We start from the raw sequence: 2,730 nt of genomic DNA, 5'->3' as shown, positions 1-2,730 counted from the left end.
ACTTCAACTGATGCGATTGAACCGAGCACTGCGCGAAAAACGGCCACAATACGAGCAGAGGCACGAAAAAGTGATTCTACAGCATGACAACGCTTGGCTTCACGTTGCCAATCCCGTTAAAACCTACCTGGAAACGCTCAAATGGGAAGTCCTACCTTATCCGCCATATTCCCCAGATATTGCGCCGTCCGATTATTATTTGTTCCGTTCGATGGCACATGGTCTGGCTGATCAGCAGTTCCACTCATATGAAGACATCAAAAAATGGCTTGATTCGTGGATAGCCTCAAAAGATGAACACTTTTACCGTAACGGTATTCGAGCTCTTCCAGAAAGATGGAAAAAAGTTGTAGCTAACAATGGGCAATACTTTGAATGATTCATTTTTTCACAATAAACATCAAAAAAACAGCGAGAACTTAGTTGCGCACCTAATATAAAAATAAGTTTTGAACATGTCAACATAAGCATCATACGCTGTTTTACCTCGACTCAGCCTCTTTCTCAGAATCGAACATTGAACTGAAAAACAGCGGCTCCACGAGTACAATCAGTTAAGACCCAATCGGTTAATGCATTTTGCTCATCATTCTTAATTTCGTTTCGGTCTCAAGTATTACTCGCTACGGCCCGCGTAATTGCCGGATCAATGTCAGGATACAAGCTTGCAGTTAGAGCGCTCCTTGACCAAGATTCTGAAATGACATTTATTACAGAAAATCTCGCGCAGTCATTGCGATTACGACGCTTTTGCATGCCTGTCTCAATTTCGGCTATCGGTAGTGTGCACGTCAGAATTTGCCGGCACGTCGTGCAATTACAGATCTCACCACGCGACGAATCGACATTTGAATTATCCATGACTGTCTTGATTTCCGTTGTTAACGAGTTACACTCTCACTCGCGTATTTCCAAAGGAAAATTGGGAACATTTGTCCGGACTGAAGTTGGCGGATGACGATCCGTTAAGCCCGCATTCAATAGACATGATTACTGAAATATAATAATACTGGAACGCACGACCCATACCGCCTTTGTTAAGAGGAGATCCGAGAGAGAGCATTCAAAGGGTGCGTTCCACTTGCTTATGGATAGAAAAGCAGACGATGAAACGACTGCGCCGACCCACCTACGAATCATGAGCGTCGTGAGCTCAACGCGGTCGCGATTAATGACGTCAGATATGACATTTTGAACGCGATCACAACGATCGTGGTCGTTATATATGTGGAACAGGATTGTAAGCGTCGCAATTGTTGCGGACCTTAAGTGAAACGCACCCAAAGTATGTTTATCCTTTTCGAAGCTATACTGCGCATGTGCAATAAATGGTAGTAGGCTCGTATGGTCTCGTTCTAAGGTTAAATACATTGAACTTACAATACATGGAAGGGGAATGGGAAACCGAATAGTGTCCAATGGAAGTGAGAAAGAGAATCTATACTTCTCTCTCTCACTTATAGTTGATTTTTAAAAATGCGCAAGCGCGTCGTTTCCCGCTACAGAAATAAAAAGGTGCGCACGCAAGCCGCGCATGCGTAATTGCGAAAATCAACTTCGCAAGAGAGAGAGATATATCGGACGTGGATCTCTCTGTTCAACTTATGGGCAGTCCCCTTCCATGTACTATAAGTTCTATGGTTAAATACATAGACTTATAAGATAGACTGCGCGCCCTATTGTTTTCGGTGAGGCAGAAGCTAGAGTGAGAGGGCTACACTTCACACTTCTCTTGTCCTTGTTCAATCGTTGGGTTCAATTGGTGGGGAGAAGAAAAGAGGGGAGACCCGCGCCGCGCCGGCCGCCGTCAGCCGTGCCGACTCGGGAAACGAAAGAATATAGACTTATAAAACTTAACAAAACTGCTGTTTAATATTTTGCTATTCTGATACTAGTTTCACAGTCACACACCAAGCAAGGTTCGCTGCTTCACACTAGTTCACTGATTCTTTCGTTTCCTGAGTCGGCACGGCTGATGGCGGCCGGCGGCGCGGGTCTCCCCTCTTTTCTTCTCCCCACCAACGATTGAACAAGGACAAGAGAAGTGCGGGGTGTAGCCCTCTCACTTTAGCTTCTGCCCCACCGAGAACAATAGGGCGCGCAGTCTATCTTATAAGTCTATGCTAGTATCAGACCAAAATAGTACGCGTATCAAAAGATTCTGACGCACTATAAATACTTAGTTCGTTTTCGATTGGATTAAATACGTTACTGCTGCATTAGGTTAAAGTTGCCTTAAGATTAAAATTAGAATTAGAAGTTTTGTGAAATGAAAAATCTAAAAACCTATCTTAACTTATTTCGAAATAAATCGGTGTAAACAGTGATGTATCAAGTACTTAGTCCGCACCAACCTGATACTCGTATCAATTAATTTAACGGTGTAAACTATAAGCCACTCCTGAATCGTTAGTATCAGACCAAAATAGTACGTGTATCAAAAAATTTTAACACACTGTAAATAGTTCGTTTTCAGTCGAATTAAATACGTCACTGCTGCATTAGGTTAACGTTGCTTTAAGATTAAAATTAGAATTAGAAGTTTTGTGAAATGAATAATCTAAAAACCTATCATAATTTTATTTTTAAATAAATCGGTGTAAACAGTGACGTATCAAGTACTTAGGGCGAATTCAGAAAAACGGAAAACAGAAAAGCATAAGCCAATCAAAACTCGCGTTGGTAGTCAATAGTTTTTGCTTTCTGCTTTTCTAGATCGGAAGAGCACAC

Source organism: Wasmannia auropunctata, unplaced genomic scaffold, assembly GCF_000956235.1.
Source record: "Wasmannia auropunctata unplaced genomic scaffold, wasmannia.A_1.0 LD336059.1, whole genome shotgun sequence".
Classification (NCBI taxonomy): domain Eukaryota; kingdom Metazoa; phylum Arthropoda; class Insecta; order Hymenoptera; family Formicidae; genus Wasmannia; species Wasmannia auropunctata.
The sequence above is the reverse complement of the archived record's forward strand: the minus strand, read 5'-3'. Positions refer to the sequence as shown.